We start from the raw sequence: 19,639 nt of genomic DNA, 5'->3' as shown, positions 1-19,639 counted from the left end.
GCACCATAGTCAGTGATTAACGTGGTTGTCATCTCTACCACATCCCACTAGCTCATTTTCCAGATGAGCAAAGTGAGGCTTAGTGGGATTGAGCAGTTTGCTCAAGGTTTTACACCTTGGCACAAAGCCGATCTAGGATTTAAATCCAGGCAGTCAGATCCCAAACCTTAATCATTATTCTATAAGGTCCCTAAGTGGCGCGTGGTGGTGTGCGCCTGTAGTCCCAGCTACTGGGGAGGCTGAGGCAGGAGAATCACTAGAACCCAGGAGTTCAAGACTGCAGTGAGCCATGATCATGCCACCGCACTCCAGCTTGGGCATCAGAGCAGGACCTTGTCTCTAAAGTAAGTGAATAGAAATAAAAGTAAAGTATAATGGCTCAAAAGAGCCATTCTTTCCCACCTTGAGATTCTATCACTCTAATGAAATAATTAAACAGAGGAGTATCTTATCTCAAAGAGTGGATGATTCTATAGTACACAGGTTCCCTTTATATCTAATATGCAGGAACTGTGATTAGTCTGGTCATTTGCCACTTGGGTATACTATATGGAGCCCAGCATAGGACCCGGCACACAGAAGGTGCTCACTAATTATTTAAGTGAAAGAAAGAACAAATGTAACAAATACAACATTGGCAGCATCTGAAATGACAGAATCTCAATACATTGTGCCTGAAGAAAAGCACATTTCTGGGTGGTCTACCAAGGACCCTTGGCAAAAGTGATAATCAGTCATTCCCGGCAAAGGCCTTGAGAATTCCTGTGCAATTGCTTCAGTGATATTCATTTAAACAAATATTTATTGAGCATTGGTCCTGTGCCAGGTATGTCCAATGTGTTAAGGATGCAGAGGTGAATTGGAGGATGTGCTGTCAGTGGGGGAGAAGAACAGGTGAGCAAATCCTTACAATACCTTGTGACAAGTGCTATCGCAGGTGCATGTATGTTTTTTTAAGTATTATGGAAACAAAGAGCAGAAAGGAATTAATTCTACTTGGTTGAAGGAGTCGTCTGATACTTGATTATGTTTTATTTACTTATTATTATTATTTTGAGAGAGGGCCTCTCTTTGTTGCCCAGTCTGGAATGCAGTGGCATGATCTCAGCAACCTCTGCCTCCCAGGTTCAAGTGATTCTCCTCCCAAGTAGCTGGAATTATAGGCACCTGCCACCACACCCAACTAATTTTTTTTGTATTTTTAGTAGAGTCAGAGTTTCACCATATCAGGCTGGTCTCGAACTCCTGACCTCAGGTGAGCCACCCACCTTGACCTCCCAAAGTGCTGGGATCACAGGCATGAGCCACCAACCCCCAGCCATTGTTTATGTTTTAAAAATAGCTTCATATATATGTTACTTGAGTTTATTCAGTCTTCATAAAGATCATGTGAGATCATGACTTGTGCAGAAGATGAAATAGCATCTCAGAGAGCTTAAATGAGATCCCCAAGGTCATACAGCTGGTAATAATAATTGCCCATATTGATTGAGTGCTTAGAATATCTGCGACTCTGTTCTTAACCATTTTTCAGACACTTAATCCTCACAAAAACTCTGTAAGGTAGTTATTGATATCATCACCATTTTACAAATAAGAAAACCAAGTTACAAGATTTAAGAAACTTGCCTACACAGGAGAATCGCTTGAACCCAGGAGGCAGAGGTTGCAGTGAGCCAAGATGACCCCACTGCACTGCAGCCTGGGTGATAGAGCAAGACTCCGTCTCAAAAAGAAACTTGCCTACAGTCACATAGCTAGAAAGTGGAAAACCAGGATTTGCACCTATACAGTCTGAGTTTAGCAGGCAGATGTTGATCCACTGCACTAAATTGCCTCATCTAGTTCCCCAAAGAGCTGGAACTCACATACTTGGACCCTGATTCCAAGTTCAGTTCTCTTTCAAGTGACCTTCCTTGTTAGCAGATACTGTATCCAAATGAGAAGAAACGGTCACACGGATACAAAGAGACTGTGTAGTTCTTGCATCAGTGGTATGGTGGTATCATGGTATGGTGGGAGGGTGATGGTGAAGTCTGAAATGCACATGAACTTAACCATTGACAAGCATTATGGTACAAGCTTTAGATTTACTATGCTTTAGGCATTCAGGGTGTTTTCAGGGCAGCCAGAATTTTTCTTTTGTTTTTGAGGCAGAATCTCGTTCTGTTGCCCAGGCTAGAGTGCAGAGGCATGATCATGGCTCACTGTAACCTGGAACTCTTGGGCTCAAGTGATCCTCCCACCTCCACTTCTCAAAGATCTGAGATTACACATATGAACCACCACATCTGCAGAATTTGGCCTGTTGTCCAGGTCGACATACTGGGCTGTATGGACTAGACTTGTTATTCATAGGAACTAGCCACTAACATTTACCTGCAGCCTTTTGAATGGTTTAAAGTTTTCTAAAAAAGAAGAAGACAAGGCATAAACATTAAGAATGAAACACGTAAAATTCAACACCTGTATATTAGCAAGAATGGAATGCAGAAATGGAGAAATAAAACACATAATTGTTTAAATTGTCCAGCTTTCTCTCCATAAGAAAAATTGGATTGAAAAACAGTTCAGGGCGGGACATGATGACTCATGCCTGTACTCCCAATACTTTGGGAGGCCAAGGTGGGAGGATCACTTGAGTCCATGGGTTTGAGAGCAGCTTGGGCAACATAGTGAGACTCCTTTTTTAAAAACTTTTAAATTAGCCAGGTGTGATAGTGCACAGCTGTAGTCTCTACTTCGTAGGCTGAAGTGGGAGAATCACTTGAGCCCAGGAGGTCAAGGCTGCAGTGAGCCATGATTGTGCCACTACATTCCAGCTTGGGTGACAGAGTGAGACCCAGTCTCAAAAAAAAAAAAAAAAAAGATGAAGAAGAAGAAAAATACTTAAGTCTAATATTACTGTGCCTTAACAATTAAGTTGGTCTGGCTCTGTGGCAAATCTAAATGAAAAAGAATTGCTTTTTAAAATGAATGAAGGAGATTCCTTCTTATTTAATAATTACTACTTATGTTAATGTGGACATGACCTATAGGATCAAAGATATTGTGTCTTTAAAACAGCCATCTCTCAGGAGTTTTGGAGATTTGGTCATTTTAAAATCAGCTGCAGGCTCGGATTTCTGTGGCAGGCAGTGGGGCAGAAAATGTCCATGTTCTCTGGTGTTCTTCAGTGTAGGTGGGGTTTTGGTATTGCTGGGTTTTTCGTGTTTTGTGTTGTCATTTATAGAGATTTAGTAGATTCAACTCATTACCTTGGCCTTTGTGTTTTTGGATTTCTATTTTCTTGGCTTCAGTTCCTTGGAAACATTTGTTTTGATGGTGGCAGGAGAGTTGGTTTAGTCATGTTTTATTTTTGTTGTTTCTATTTATTTCTAATATCCTTTAGTTCAAGTCCACTTACAAAGTGTCATGTAACCTGTCTTTATGCCTCCCCAAATGAAATGTTCCCACTAGTAACTCTAGTGTAACCTTACAGGAGTAGTTAATTTGATGCCCAGTTGATGCCCAGCGAGTTGGTTCTGTAGTATTAGAACAAGGGTATGTCTTAGAAATTATGTTTGAAATTTATAATTGGATTTAGCATTTAGCATGTGAAATTTCAAATGTCTTAGATCAACAAGTAGCCATATTCATATAAACATATTTTCCTTTTCATCGCTGAGTCAAGAGAAGTTGAAAAATTATTTTCTCACACATTCCATTCTTCAACTAAACCTGAAGGTAAATTACTTTTAAAAACCACATTCCAAACAAACAGTTTTTCATAAAGCTATGAGAACATGAATAGAGTGGGCCCTGCTGGCATTTGGGATGTGCATGTAATTAAAACTCTCAGTTTTTCAAACATGTAATTTACTACAGTTGAGGTTTCTAATTCTTAACTTGGAGTCCGTTGGGATGAAACAAGTGACCCTTGTTGGAAATATGTCAAGAATCAACTTTCTCAGGTTGACCTTTAGTTTGCTGGTCATCAAATGAAAACACTGTATCTTCCCAGGCTTAAAGATGTCGGAATCTTCCTAAGTTTGTTAAAAGATCAAGGCAGAAGGCTAGCACTGCTGTGCTGCTGTGAAAAACAGACTTCCCTCTCCCTTCTCCTTTTAGTTGGTTTCTGCCTGAGAGAGAACCTGCTCCACCTCGGCTGGCCCTATCTTTGCTCCAAGAGTCGCCTTGTATACCTGTCGTACACCCTTTGGGGTGTAGGGAAGGTGAAGTACCCTGTTTTTGCAACCAGATAGATGGTTGTCATCCTTTGAACTGATGTGTCATCCTTTCTAGTACAAGGCTCAGTACTAGGCACCAAGGACTGCTGCAGATGCTCTCAATCACTATTGTTCATAACCTAAAAGAGACAACAAAATTTGGAATAATTCAATGACCGTATGACCTTGAGCAAGCAACTTAATCTCTCTCTAAAATAAGGATCTCATGCCTGGACAACATGGCAAAAAATACAAAATTACAAAAAATACGAAAATTAGCTAGGCATGGCGGTATGCACCTGTAGTCCCAGCCACTCAGGAGGCTGAAGTGGAAGGATCACTTGAGCCCAGGAGGTCGAGACTGCAGTGAGTTATGATGGCACCACTACATTCCAACCTGGGTGACAGATGAAGACTTTCTCAAAACAAACAGACAAACAAACAAAAAATCGCTATTTCACAAAGTCATTGTACTAAATACTTGGGATTATATATGAAAATACTTAGCAAAAATCTTAGAACATAGTTGCAAGTGTAGATTGAATTTATGTGAAGTATATAATAATCCACAGAAACTCAAATGGAGAGATGGACCCAAATCAAAATCGTCTGCCTGTAGCCATTTGTTAAATCAGTTTCACTTTCAAATTTAGCTAAATCTACCTATGATTTTGCTTTAAAGTCCACATTCAGAACAAAAGAAGTACTTCCATGATAATCTATTCAGACAGATTTCATAACAGGAGCTGACAAGGGTTTATTTAGGAGAAAATGATATGTAAACCAGTAGAAGAAGGAAGATTAGGTAGATAAAATGTCTATTTCAAAATAAATGAAGAAGGGACAATTATCTGACACCAGAACATTCCGATGGTGATATAATTATAAAATAGACTTGTTTTTGTAAGTTGGGGATTCAAAAAATGTTTATTGACCTTAAAGGAATAACCTTTTTATAACTGAATGAGAAACCATGCAGTACCTTGCATTAACTAGTAATATACTAAAAATATCCGCTAACTATCTTTCTGTTTAATTGCATCTGCTGTCACGGACTTACATTTATTTCAGTGATACAAAAAGAGTGATTTGATTTGGTAACTGCCTGTCCTCTCTGCATATCAGAAAATGCGAAGGAGAAGTCTTCCCTCTGACTCACTTAGCTGTGAAAACAAGACTCTGCCAAGTTGTTGGAAACAAACACCGTAGTAAAACTACAAGAAAATTCTGCTAAGAAACCTTTTCCCATCTGCAAATTACTTGACTAAAACCTGAGGTGCTGGATTTCAGCGCAAAGGTGACTTTGGAGGAGAAAGTTTGTGCCAAACTTAGATCTGTTGTTTTTGTGTTATGTAAGAAGGAGAAAAAAATTAACTGTTTACTCCTAAGCTATAAATTTAAGATTATTTATCTATTACACCAAATAACAGAATTTCCAAACCTCTGTAGCTTTACTTTAGAGCTATGTTTTCATAAACTATGATCTGTACTCAATCAAAACTAAATGTAATTGAATATTAAATAATTAGCCTTGCCCATTTATTTAAATAATACTGGACAAAGTTATTTTATTCACTGTGTCGGAAGTGAATTATAGTTGAATTGCAAAAATAGCATTGTTAAACAGTGAAAATATTTGTCTTTTTAAATAACTTTTCCCTAATTATAAAAAATACATGTGTAGCATAAAAAAATAGAATACAGAGTAAAAAGAAGAAAATAAAAATCGGCAAGTCACCCATAATCTGTCACCCAAAGAGATCATCATTAAAATTTTGTTTTTAATTTATACACAGACACAAACACACACATGCACACAGATACACATACCAGAATATTCATTATATATTAATGCATATTAATGGTTTATTATAGAAAAATTAAACATAAGGAAAAGTAGGCAGAAAGCATAAAGGATCCCATCTACCTATCAACCCATGTCTAACCCATCAATATCCTCTTCCTCTCCCCATCTTACTTTATTTTGAAGCAAATTCCAGATATTACATTATTTCATCCATAAATTTTTTTCTTCATTTGAGACAGAGTCTCACTCTGTCACTCAGACCGGAGTGCAATGGCATGATCTCGGCTCACTGCAACCTCTGCCTCCCCAGTCCAAGCGATTCTCCTGCCTTAGCTTCCTGAGTAGTTGGGACTGCAGGTGCGTGCCACCATGCCCAGATAATTTTTGTATTTTTAGTAAAGATGGGGTTTCACCATTGTTGGCCAGGATGATCTCGATCTCTTGACCTTGTGATCTGCCCACCACCACACCTGGCCCCATAAATTTTGACTCATTCCTGTAATTCCAACACTTTGGGAGGCCCTGGGCAGAAGGATCACTTGAGGCCATTAGTTTGAGCCCAGCCTGGCCTATATAGCAAGGCTTTGACTCTACAAAGAATTTAAAAATTAGCCATGCGTGTGGTGAGTGCCCGTAATCCCAGCTACTGGGGAGGATAAGGTGGGAGGATCATTTGAACCCAGGAGTTCAAGGCTGCAGTGAGCTACAATTGTGCCACTGCACTCCAGCCTGGGTGACAGACTGAGACCCTGTCTAAAATATATACATTTCAGCATGAATATTTAACAGATAAGGACTTGTAAAAAAACAACCATTATCACATCTAAATTAACTAATACTATTTTTTAATAGTATGAAATATTCAGTGTTTGAAGTTTTGTCTCACAAATCCTATAACTTACTTTTATAGCTTGCTTGTTTGAAGGAGGATCCAAATAAGCTTCATGCACTGAAGTCAGTTCATATGTCTCTTAAATCTTGTTTAACTTAAATCTCTTAAATCTCTTTTAATCTCATTTTTTTCCTTGTAACTTATTTGTTGCAAAAAACAAGCTGTTTGTCCTGTAGAACGTCCCACAGTCTGGATTTTTCTGATTGCAGAAAAATATATATATTCACATCTTAAATATAAGTAATTTTAGTAATTTTTACTATGTGGAAATATACAAGGTGAGCCTATGCCATCTTGTACCACACAGCAGGAGAGCTATCAAAAACTACTAGGGTCGTGTAAAAAGATGTCAGGAACCAATTTGAAGATGCTATCACAGACCAACGAGGATAACTTGAGCATTAATAAGAATAATAAATAATATGTACAGAAGCACATTAAATACACCTCAGTGAATAGTCAAATTATAATTAGAATAGAGAAAACAAAAGTTATTTAAAAATAAGACAAAGGTACACAATATCTAAAAATCTCTTGTGATGTTACCTAGATCTATTATTAGTTCATTAAGGATTGTAATAATATATACAGAAGCACATTAAAATATATACGTATTTTTTATAAATATTTATTTATATAAAATATAAATAAAATTTATATTTATATTAAATATGTATATATAAATACATACATATTTTATATAAATATTTATATTAAATATGTATATATAAATACATACATATTTTATATAAATATTTATATAATAGATAAATAAATGTTATTTATATAAATATAAATATTTATTTATATAAAATATGTATACATTTATTTTTGGCAAGACTGCTTCATAGGGAGTGGAATATTTTGTCATCAGGCAGTACATTATATCTGAAAATTTCTGCTTTTGTGATGTGACCTAGATTCATTATTAGTTCATTAAGGATTGTAAAAATGGTTTTTTGTTTTTTTGAGATGGAGCCTCACTCTGTCGCCCAGGCTGGAGTGCAGTGGCATGACCTCAGCTCACTGCAATCTCCATCTCCCCAGTTCAAGCAATTCTTCTGCCTCAGCCTCCTGAGTAGCTGGGACTACAGGTGCATGCCACCATGCCTAGCTAATCTTTGTATTTTTAGTAGAGATAGGGTTTCACTGTGTTAGCCAAGATGGTCTCCATCTCCTGACCTTGAGATCCACCTGCATTGGCCTCCCCATGTGTGAGGATTACAGGCGTGGGCCACCATGCCCAGCTAAAAATGGTAATATTTTAATCCTATTATTCCTTAAGTTGACTTTCTGGCAGGTGCCAATGGTGTTTGCTTTGTCTTATTTTTAAATAACGTTTGTTTTCTCTATTCTAATTATAATTTGAACTCATTCATTGAAATGTATTTAATGTGCTTCGGTACATATTATTTACTATTCTTATTAATGCTCAAGTTATCCTCGTTGGTCTGTGATAGCATCTTCACATTGGTTCCTGACATCTTTTGACATGATCCTAGTAGTTTTTGATAGCTCTCCTGCTGTGTGGTACAAGATGGCATAGGTTCACCTTGTACCATATTTCCACATAGTAAAAATTACTAAAATTACTGATATTTAAGATGTGAATATATATAAATATAATATAAAACCATAGGACAGAAACTATTTATAATAGCAAAAGACTAGAAATAACCCCAATGTCTATTAATAGAGGACTGGTTGAATAAACTATGATACCTACACACAGTGGAGTCTGGGTAGCTATAAGATGGAAGTAGGATTTTTTTTTTTATTGAGACAGAGTCTCACTCTGCTTAGGCTGGAGTGCAATGGGACGATCTTGGCTTATTGCAACCTCCACCTCTCAGGTTCAAGCAATTCTCCTGCCTTAGCTTCCTGAGTAGTGGGGATTGCAGGTGCGTGTCACCATGCCTTGCTAATTTTTGTATTTTTAGCAGAGATGGAGTCTCACCACGCTGGCCAGGCTGGTCTTGAACTCCCAACCTCATGATCCACAAGCCTTGGCCTCCCAAAGGGCTGGGATTACAGGCGGGAGCCACTGTGCCCAGATGGAAGGAGGATCTTTAAATATACTTATTATGGATTAGTCTCTAGGATATATTACAAGTGAAAAATGGAGGGAGAAATTTGAGTCTACAATGCTACTGTGTATATCAGAATGGATATATATGTATATTTATATACACATACACACATATATGCATGCATACACATACATGTAAATACATTTGCTTATATTAGAAAACAAAGAATGGAAGGATTAACATCACAAAATATTAATAACAGTTACCTATAAAAAAGAGAGGGAAGAAAGTGCAGGGGATAGGGATAGAAACTAGATTTTTTTGAATTCACTTTGTTTTGTACATTTGACTTTGCCCGGGCTGGTCTCGAACTCCTAACCTCAGGTGATCCACCTGCCTTGGCCTCCCAAAGTGCTGGGATTACAGGCATGAGCCACCTCACCCGGCCTAATTATGGGATATTCTAATCTTATCATACCTGCTGTCCTTGAGAAGCAAGATTCTCAGCATGAGAGGAAGAGAATATAGATGTAACATGGAGAAGGTTAGGTAGAAATCCTATGGTCCTGAATTTGAATGGGGAGTTGATAGAAACTTAGGATGTATATGTACATGTATAGACATATCTCCTAGGTTAGGTCCTCTGTTCACTGAAAAACCTAGTAACAATGACTAAACCAGAAGGAATGAGTACCCTTGTTATCTATATTAGGGTCTGGCTGAGACAGATCATAATATATGATATACATGCATATATATCATAAATATGTATTCATATATACACAAATTTCATATATGTGTAGCATCTATTATTTAGCTATTCTTCTATTTCTGGTCATTTAGATATTTCCAGTTCTTTATGCTCATATATAATAGTGTGGCAAAGCAATTGTATACTTATTATTTCCTTCAGACAATTTTCTATAAGTAGAATAACCCGACTAGAGGGTAGGAACATATTTAAACCCTTGATTAGTATTGTCAGATCACCTCTAGAAAGGTTATACCAGGTTACATGCTAAGTGGCAGTGGGGGAGAGGGTGACTGATTCACTGCATTAATAGTTATAGACATTTTAGACATTTACACTGACATAGTTCTGCCAATCTATGTCAGGTAGAACTGTGCCTTTTTTGTTTTTCTCTTTGATTTTCTTATAGAGAAATGTTAAAAAATTTAAAACACCATATGGAAAAACTACACTGATGTAACATTTTCATATTTATATTATAAATTAATAACTGCATATTTGGCTCCTTAAAAGTCCTACTTATTTGCTCTTTATATCTCAAGAAAATCCTGCAAAGTGCTCCTTTACTTAGATAATTTTTTTTTGAGAGGGAGTCTTGCTTTATCTATCGCCCAGGCTGGAGTGCAACGGTGTGATCTCTGCTCACTGCAACCTCCACCTCCAGGCTTCAAGCAATTCTCCTGCCTCAGCCTCCCAAGTAGCTGAGATTATAGGCATACGCCACCACCTGTGGCTAAGTTTTGTGTTTTTAGTAGAGACAGGGTTTCACCATGTTGGCCAGGATGGTCTCAAACTCCTGTGATCCGCCCACCTTGGCCTCCCAAAGTGCTGGGATTACGGGCATGAGCCCCTGCACCCAGCCCTACTCATACAATTGTATGTGTATATGGAGGGAGCTATATCATCACCAAGCAATTCTGCATTTAAAACTAAGGAGAAAATAGTTTATCCCTCTATGAAATGGCATTGACAGGAAGCTATCCACAAAGATTAGAAAGGCCTTGTCAAACTTAATGTATTCCTTATAATTAACACATTGAATTATAAATCCTTTAGGTGTAAACATACATATATCGTGAATGTATTAAGATATAAAATTTCATATCTTTTTGGTAATTTTGGCAGCTATCTTTGAAATTCCTGGGTTTTTTACCTTGTAACCTTACCTTCACAGAACTCATTATATGTGAAACTTTATTTTCTAAACGTAGTTTAGGAAATTAACTACTTTGTAAACATTATTTTACATGTACCTTCTATATACAACTGAACTATGAATATTATGAAAGCAAAAATAAATGTAGATTATCGGCAAAATCATAGACTGTTAGAGCTAGAGGGATCTTGAAGATCGCCTGGTCTAACCCCTTCATTTTATACTTTGGAAAACGAAGACAAAGGGCAGTTATGTAACTGCATTAGAGTCATGCAGCTTCTTCGTGAGAGTGTGACAAAAACCCAAACTGATTTGGTATAGTGTCCTCTCCGTGTCGCTTCTCAGAGTTAGCAAAACTTGAAGGCAATATGCAAAACCAAAAGTAATTGTCGTGTTAGGGAAATGGGATTTGGCGTGTCTGCCTTCAAAATTCGATTATGTGAACTTTTTGATAAAAATTCTGTAGAGAATGGATCAAAGACTACATTATAAAATTAGGTAAATGAGCACCTTTGTTATTTGGGCAGCTAGAAATCAATTATGGGTTTTCTAATATTTAGCAGGGATTTGTAGCAATCAAAATGCAGACCACCCATGACTTGTTGGGGGTGCAAAACTCATTGTGGTTTTTCCCATTATTTTAATGGCAAAAAATGCAACTATTTTTGTACCAACTTAATACAATGGTTTGACATGATTTTTTGACTTTACAATGGTGTGAAAGGGATATGTATTCAGCAGGAACCGTATGTCAAATTTTGAATCTTCATCTTTTCCTAGGCTAGAGATGTGCAGATATTATTCTCTGGTGAAGCCAAGCCAAATCACCTAACACAAAGCCCATTTTATAATAAAGTGTTGAATTTCTCACATAACTTACTGAATACTGCATTGCACATGTTCCGGGCACGTTTCAGGTAGGCTCGGCTAAGCCTTGATGTGCAGTAGGATAGGTGTATTAAATGCATTTTTGGCTTCCGTTATTTTCAACCTATGATGGGTTTATCAGGACGCAACCCTATCATAAGTGGAGGAGCACCCGTATACAGTATCTGAGTGCCTCATATATGTGTTCACAGGTACTGTTGTAAGCACTTTGTTTGTATAATCTCGATGAATTCTAACCATAATCTCAAGCACAGAGAGATTATGTGACTCGTCCCCAGGTAATCTTAAGAATGTCAGACTCAAGATTTGAACCCAGGCAGTCATAGACCCGATGGGTTATTTGAAGTTTCAAGCCTCAACTCTCATTGTCACTGCTACTGAGGGTTGCTGTAATTGTCTGACTCTCCCTCGCTGTCTTTCCATAGGATCAAAGGTTCTACTTGAGAAATTCTTACATAGCCAGTCACGATGGCTCAAGTCTGTAATCCCAGCACTTTGGGATGCCGAGGCAGGCAGATCCCTTGAAGCCAGGAGTTCATAACCAGCCTGGGCAACATGGAGAAGCCTTGTATGTACAAAAAATACAAAAAAACTTAGCTGAGCATGGCAGTGTGTGCCTATAGTCCTAGCTACTTGGGATGCTGAGGTGGGAAGATCACCTGAACCCAGGAGATCGAGGCTGCAATGAGTGGTGTTCGTAACACTGTACTCCAGCCTGGCTGACAGAGTGAGACTCTGTCTCAAAAATAAAAAAAATCCTTAGAGCAAAAATTTTAGAGACAATCTGCCACTTGCTATGTGATTTTTTCATTCCTCATCTGTAACATAGGTTTGATAATATCGACATGATAGAATTGTTGGAGGACTAAATAAGAGAAATTGTATCGGGCCGGGCGCGGTGGCTCAAGCCTGTAATCCCAGCACTTTGGGAGGCCGAGACAGGTGGATCACAAGGTCGAGAGATCGAGACTATCCCAGTCAACATGATGAAACCCCATCTCTACTAAAATTACAAAAAATTAGCTGGGCATGGTGGCACGTGCCTGTTATCCTACCTACTCAGGAGGCTGAGGCAGGAGAATTGCCTGAACCCAGGAGGCGGAGGTTGCAGTGAGCCGAGATCGCGCCATTGCATTCCAGCCTGGGTAACAAGAGTGAAACTCCGTCTCAAAAAAAAAAAAGAGAAATTGTATCCATTTTTTTTAGTAGAATAACTGGCACACAGTTACCATCAGCTCTGGTCATCATTATTAGTATTATTAATATCATCATAATATGATGGGCTGTAATAACATTATCATTATTATTTCTTTCTCTCCTTTTGACCTCTTTTTTAATGCAAAAGCTCCTGGAAAGGATAATACATTACCCAAGAAGCTAATGACTCATCAGTTGTTTTTCTCCTAACAGAAGAGAGCAGAGAGGTACTAAGGCAGAAGGAAGGAAAGAGGTAGAGAGACCCCAAATTCAACTTAGAGTTTTACCCCAAATTATTCGGGATAAGGTTACCAAACAGTTCATTTGGAGTCTAGTCTCATATTTGGGATCCTGTAATCTATTTTTTTGGAGGCAGGGGGACAGAGTTTCACTCTTGTTGCCCAGGCTGGAGTGCAATGGTATGATCTCTGCTCACTGCAACCTCTGCCTCCCAGGTTCAAGCGATTCTCCTGCCTCAGCCACCCGAGCAGCTGTGATTGCAAACATGTGCCACCACACCCAGCTAATTTTTTGTACTTTTAGTAGAGATGGGGTTTTTCCATGTTGGTCGGGTTTGCTCCCGACCTCAGGTGATCTGCCTGCCTTGGCCTCCCAAAGTGCTGGGATTAAAGGCATGAGCCACTGCTACTGGCCAGAATCTTATAATCTTTATTAGGTTTCCCAAGCCTGTTAAGGAGTGAATAAGGCCATTGCTAGCAGTGGTGACAACCTTCTGTCCCTGCCCAAGGAGTCTGGTCCACTGTGGCCACCTGCCAATCCATGCTGCAATGGGAAGTGGTCAATAATCCTATGCCAGCTCCTCAGTTTCCTGTGCCTGGAAACGGGCCTTTTGCCATGGAAAATTTTTTTTATTCTACCTGTAAGTACAGAACACATATTGCACGATATGAAAGATCTTATTAAGACTTCTTGTTAGGCAGGGCACTCAAGCCTGTAGTCCCAACACTTTGGGCACCAAGGCAGGCGGATCACCTGAGGTCGGGAGTTCGAGGCAAGCCTGGCCAAGAAGGCAAAATCCCGTGTCTACTAAAACTACAAAAAATCAGCCAGTCGATGGTGGGTGCCTGTAGTTCCAGCTACTCGGGAGGCTGAGGCAGGAGAATTGCTTGAACCTGGGAGGTGGAGGTTGCAGTGAGCCGAGATCAAGCCACTGCACTGCAGTGATAGAGTGACAGAGTGAGACTTCATCTCAGAAAAAACAAACAAATGGCTGGGTGTGGTGGTTCACGCCTATAATCCCAGCACTTTGGGACATCAAGGTGGGTGGATCACCTGAGGTCAGGAGCTCAAGACCAGGCTGGTCAACATGGTGAAACCCCATCTCTACTAAAAATATGGAAAAAAAAAAATAGGTGGGCATGGTGGTGGCCACCTGTAATCGCTGTTACTCTGGAGGCTGAGGCAGGAGAATCACTTGAACCTGGGAGGTGGAGGTTGTGGTGAGCCAAGATCACACCATTGCACTGCAGCCCGAGCAAAAACAGTGAAACTCCATCTCAAAAAACAAAACAAAAGAAAACAAAGTAACCTGGATACACACTGTGCTTCAAGACTAGGACTGAATGCCATTCCAGATTTGCCATTCCACTTTTTACTCAGGGTTAAAAGTCTAAAGGTGGCCCGCAGCCGCAGCCTCACGCTTTTCTCTAGGTCACACCCTTTCCATTGATGCCTAAAGTCTTCCTGTTTAATGCTACCAGCTTCTCCCTCAGTTCAGATACTTTTATTTTCTGTATTTTATTTTTCACTTTTCACCCTTATGAAAAGGATCGAGCACACAATAGAGTAGAAAATGGTGCACAAAGATGTTCAGTGAAAGGTGCATCTCATTTCCATCCAGGCTTCCCAGTGCCATTGGCCAGAAGTACCCACCATTTGTTCATTCGTTCAGAAAATGTGGTGGGGTGCCTCCTCTGTGTTAGCCACTGTTTGGGGTGCTTGGAATCTAGCAGCAAAGAGATGGATAAGATCCCTGTTTTCTAGTAGGGGTTGATGGGCTACAAACAATATACAGGAGCAAGTTATCATAGGGTGGGTCAGAAAGTGATGAATGTAGCCTGGGCAACATGGCAAAACCTTGTCCCTACAAGAAAACAATAATAATACAAAAAAAATTAGCTAGGTATGGTGGTACACCTGTAGTCCCAGATACTAGGGAGGCTGAAGTGGGAGGATCACCTGAGCCTGGGAGGTGGAGGTTGCAGTAAGCTGAAATCATGCCACTTCACTTCAGCCTGGACAACAGAGAGACCTTGTCTCAAAAAGAAAAAAAGAAAGTGACTAATGCTATGGAAAGAAATAAGCAAGGGTGGGGACAGAGCAATCAGGGTCACTTATGAAATATCTATCACATAAGCTGAGTGTCCATCAACAGATGGATGGATAAATACACACACACACACACACACACACACACAATGGAATATTATTCAGCCATTAAAAAAATGAAATCCTGTCATTTGCAGCAACGTGGATGGAACTGGAGGTCATTACATTAAGTGAAATAAGCCAGGCACAGAAAGACAAACCAAATATTCTCACTCATATATAGGAGCTAAAAAAGTGGATCTCATGAAGGTGGAGAGTAGGATGGTGATTACCAGAGGCTGGGAAGGGAAGTGAGAATGGGGGATGAAGAGACGTTGGCTAATGAGTACAAACAGAGTGAGATAGTAGAAATAAATCATAATATTCAGTGGTACAGTAAGGAGATTAAACTTGACTATAATTTATTATATATTTCAAAACAGCCATCAGCTTTCAAAATATCTCAAGTACCCCAATGATATGTACAACTATTATATATCGATTTTCTAAAAGTCGTAAATAATTATAATGGGGAAAAAATAGTTTATACCACAGGCCAGGAATTCTCCTGAGCACTGCAGGTACTCTTATCATTGTCATTGTAAAGGGAAACTGAGGCACAGGAGAGGTGGGAACATGGCTCAAAGTCACAAAGCTAGTGAGTAGTGAGACCTGGGCTTTCACGCAGGCTGTCTGGCTCCAGAGCCTCAGCCTAGCTGGAGAACACTTTCGTCGTCCCAGAAGAAAACTCCCATGCCTGGTAGAGTCACTCTCAATTCTCTTTTCCCCACAGACCCCGGCAACCGCTCATCTGTTTTCTGGCTCTGTGGATTTGCTTAACATAAATATTCATCTAAACGGAATCATGCAATATGTGGCCTTTTGTCACTGGCTTCTTTCACTGAGCATAATGTTTTCAAGGTTCATCCGTATTGTATCAGTCTCATTCCTCGTTGTGGCTGAAAAAGATTCTATTGTATGAATATACCACATGCTGTGTATCCATTCATCAGTTCTTGGCCACTTGGGTTGTTTCCATTTCTTGGCTATTATGAATAATACTGCTGTGTACATTTGTGTACAAGCTTCTGTGGAAATGTATGTTTTATAATTTTCTTGGGTACATACCTAGGAGAATTGTTCAGTTGTAAGGGAACTCTATGTTAAACTTATTTTTTTATTGTTATTTTTTTTTTGAGACAGGGTCTCACTCTGTCACTCAGGCTGGAGTGCAGTGGTGCAATCTTGGCTCACTGTAATCTCTGCCTCCCGGCCTTAGCCTATTGTCTCACTTCAGCCTCCTCAGTAGCTGGGACTATAGGCATGTGCCACCACATCTGGCTCTTTTTTTTGGCATTTTTTGTAGAGACAGAGTTTTACCATGTTGCCCAGGCTGGTCTCAAACTCCTAAGCTCAAGCAGTCCACCTGCCTCAGCCTCCCAAAGTGTTGGGATTACAGGCATCAGCCACCACGCCTGGTCCTGGGTTTGATCACATGTTGATCACATGTTTTCCTTAGCTAAACCTCACTACTTGGATGGGGAAAAGTATAGGAGCAAGTGGTTGCTTTAGCAAATGTCCTACCCTGTCCTATCAATATGATTATGTCTCCTTCTTGGGGTTTCGTAAGTTAGTACCCTGAAGGTCACTGACACTCTGTGTGTGTGTATTTTCCATGAAGACCCCCCCACTGAGGCCACTTTTTGTGACCCTCTCCATACAATAGATGGGGAATGACCGTAAGGAAGTAACCTTTAAAGTAACTGAAGGGCTCAAGCTTGAGCAGTGGAACCTCTCCAGGTACTTCTAAGAGCACAATAGACAGGGTCGGTCTAGGGAAGTGAATGCATTGAGAAGATTGCACAGTCCTCTAATGACAACATGAATGATGATTTTGTGGAATTCGCTTTGCCTAGCATAATGCTAAATGCTTCACAGCCTTTTTTTTAAGACTTGCCCTCTCCAATATGGTAGCCACTGGTCACATGTGGCTATTAAGCGCTTGAAACATGGTTAGTCTGAATTAAGGTACACTATACAGGTTGAGCATCCCTAATCTGAAAATTCAAACCATGAAATGCTCTAAAATCCAAAACTTTTTGAGGACTATGATGCTACAAGTGGCATTGTTGGTGGTGACAAAGCCTGCTGTTCTCTGCTGTTGCTGTTGTTTAGCAGGTATTCTGAGGGATGCTGCTGTGCTGATTAGTTACCCTGAACACGTTATTTTTTCACTATTTTACTAGTATGTTATATATACATATATAAACACTCGTGTATATATATAAAACACTCGTGTGTGTATGTGTGTGTTGTGTATGTGTGTGTATGCATATATATATGGTCTGTGAAGTTCTGTAAAGTAGAATTTAGGTTGCAGTTGGAGGAAATTGCCTATGAGAAAGTTTCTTAAATATTAACTTTCGTTTGTAATGGTTTGGGGCTGACCCACCAGGATCAAAGGTAGAAGGAAGTATATCAGAGCTTACTTTCATTTCTACAATTCTGTCACAATTCACATCAGATTCACAGGTCAGCCTCTGCTGTAACATTCAGATTGAGATGGAGTAGAGTGAGATGAATGAGTGCTTCAGTTTCATCTCTTTTCCCTGTAAAGTGGAGGGTTTTAATTTCATCCCATTTCATTCGAATGTGTGAAAACCTCAATAGGACATTCTTCACAGCACTCCTGCCCTCTTCTAAGTTTCAGTGGAGGGGAGAGACAAAACTGTCAAGGAGAGAAACCATTCTCTAAAATATTAAGCTATTATCTAAAATATTAAACCATTCTCTAAAATATATATTTTAACTCGGTCAAATCTTCCATTTCCTAAGGGCATCAGTGTTCTTCACTCACAAATAATTCTCAAGTGTATATCATTAATGCTATTACTAGTTGTTAAATGCTGTGACAATTTTATTTGCATTTTACACATATTATACTTGTATATAACATGTATCATGGGTATAATTTACTTTTTAGATTTCAAATACCAAAGAGGATGCCCAGTTTAGAACAGTAGCTCCTCGGGCTATTTTTCCAAGTTGGGAAGGCACGGGGTGGATTGGGATAATTGCAAATTAAACTTGGCCACAGGGCCTCATTCCCAAATGTTTAAACCCTCTTATATTCTTAGAGACTAAAAATGTTGCTAAGAGCTTTTAAACAGAAAAGTACACTTTTTTTTTTGCCCCCTTGAGACAGAGTCTTACTCTATCACACAGGCTGGAGTGCAGTGGCAAGATCTGAGCTCACTGCAACAACCCCTGCTCCCTGGGCTGAAGCAACCCTTCCACTCAGCCTCCCAAGTAGCTGGGACTACAGGCACATACCACCACGCCCAGCTAATTTTTTTTTAATCTTTTTTTGTAGAGATGGGGTCTTGCTGTGTTAGCAGGCTGGTCTCAAAACCTGGCCTCAAGTAGTCTGCCTGCCTCAGCCTCCCAAAGTGCTAGGATTACAGGCATGAACCACCGCATGCAGCCAATTATTTGTTTTACAGTTTTTCCCCCAGACTACAAATTTATGGCATACCAAGAAACAAGGCAATTTGACTCCTATAAGATTAATGCAAGCCGAAACTCAAACCCTAAGAAGCTAAAACGTTCTTATATGTGCCGTCTTCTGTTTGTTTGTTGTTGTTTTATTCAGGGTCAAATTTTTAGTGCCCCTTCATTAGGTTCCCTTTGGCTTAAATGGCTACATGGAAAATACATCCCAGCATTTGTTTTTTGTTTAGTCACTCTTCCATCAAATTCCTTAGTGGTTTCGAACGTCATTCAGATGAGATAACAATGAATCACACAAAGAAGACAGAGAGATAGAATGGTATTGGGAAAGGGACAGGGAGTTGGGAATCAGATGTCCTGAATTCTAGTTCTGTTCCCAGAGCAAATTGGCAACAAGGCCTTGGGGAATTTACATTCCACCAACATTTCTTGGATGCCTACTGTGTTCAAGGTATTGTAACAAGTGCTGTAGGAGCCACAGTGAGAAACAAGACATGGATCCTCAAGGAACTTATCACCTAGCAGGAAAGAAAGGGTATTCACAAAATGATAGCATCATGTGGTACAGAATGTGTGATAGTGGAATAGAGCTTATGGGAGCACAGAAGGACAAAAACATCATTCCAGCCAGGGAGAGTGGGGATGGCTTCATGAACAAAGGGATATTTGGGATCTGGGAAGTGTGGCTAGGATTTCTGGGTGGGGCTTTGAGGGAAGCGTATTTTAAGCAGAAGGTGCAGGGAAGTGGAGAGGATGTAAGCAAAGATGTACAGTAATAAAGTACAGAGCTGGTTCAAGGAACTTGTTAGACAGGAAGGTACAGTTTATGCTGAATAACAATGGGAGATAAGTTTTGAGCGCTAGATTAAGAT

At 39.5% G+C, this 19,639-nt stretch overlaps 1 protein-coding gene and 1 long non-coding RNA gene across 15 annotated transcripts in view; one reads left to right on the top strand and one right to left on the bottom strand.

The window, feature by feature from the left end:
- The window catches only part of MKLN1 (muskelin 1), a 414,912-nt gene that overhangs the window by 39,461 nt on the left and 355,812 nt on the right, over nucleotides 1–19,639 (top strand). For 2 of the 14 annotated variants that reach the window (XM_078343743.1, XM_078343735.1), the window contains exon 3: nucleotides 827–894. The exons of the other annotated variants lie outside the window; for them this stretch is intronic. The gene's annotated coding sequence lies outside the window, so the exon portion shown is untranslated. The remainder of the gene's footprint in view (nucleotides 1–826; nucleotides 895–19,639) is intronic. 14 annotated transcript variants of the gene reach the window in all.
- The window catches only part of LOC128928486 (uncharacterized), a 44,152-nt gene continuing 27,863 nt past the window's right edge, over nucleotides 3,351–19,639 (bottom strand). Inside the window, exon 4 of the long non-coding RNA XR_008473554.2 lies at nucleotides 3,351–4,348. This is a non-coding gene — a long non-coding RNA (uncharacterized LOC128928486). The remainder of the gene's footprint in view (nucleotides 4,349–19,639) is intronic.

The sequence above is a fragment of the Callithrix jacchus genome, chromosome 11 (genome assembly GCF_049354715.1).
Source record: "Callithrix jacchus isolate 240 chromosome 11, calJac240_pri, whole genome shotgun sequence".
In the NCBI taxonomy this organism is placed as follows: Eukaryota; Metazoa; Chordata; class Mammalia; order Primates; family Cebidae; genus Callithrix; species Callithrix jacchus.
This window is presented reverse-complemented; position numbering and strand designations above follow the sequence as displayed.